Below are 733 nucleotides of genomic sequence, written 5' to 3' on the forward strand. Positions count from 1 at the left end.
TACAGACTGCGTTTAAGTATACGTTCTGCGTTCTCGACTAATTTCAGCTTTAAGCTGTAATTAGTCAAGAACGTAAACCTACCGGTACATAAACCCGAGTCAGCTGACACGATCTGTCTAACCAGAGCGCCATGTAAATGAAAACTCAACACCGCAGAATTTTTCTGTAGTTGTAGCCCGTAGCGCAGAAATCTGCGGAATTCAAGCTGAAATTAGTCGAGAACGCAGAACGTATACTTAAACGCAGTCTGTATACGCAGAATTTTGTCGATTACTGGAGCCCTCAGTGTTGCTTACTACACTGTTGCCACTCATCAATGCCTTTTCATAAACTTACCCTTTCAACTACAATTTTTCGTGCTATAATAGATTTTAGCTAAATATAAACTACTTAGTTTTCAACAAAAACCTTATTCAATAGTAAATTTCAAATATTTTAAACATATTTTGAATAGGAACTTATAACTTTTTTACCATCTGTAAAACTGACGAAGTGGCAACCATCTAAAGAAGGAGAAATCAGCTGACACGGAAAAATCTAAATTCCGCAGATTTCTGCGCTACGGGCTACAACTACAGAAAAATTCTGCGGTGTTGAGTTTTCATTTACATGGCGCTTCGGTAAGACAGATCGTGTCAGCTGACTCGGGTTTACGTACCGGTAGGTTTACGTTCTTGACTAATTTCAGCTTTAGATTTTTCCGTGTCTGCTGATTTCTTCCTTCTATAGATG

Source organism: Rhagoletis zephyria, unplaced genomic scaffold, assembly GCF_001687245.7.
Source record: "Rhagoletis zephyria isolate East Lansing unplaced genomic scaffold, Rhagoletis_zephyria_1.1 Rzeph_scaffold_02987, whole genome shotgun sequence".
Taxonomy (NCBI): domain Eukaryota; kingdom Metazoa; phylum Arthropoda; class Insecta; order Diptera; family Tephritidae; genus Rhagoletis; species Rhagoletis zephyria.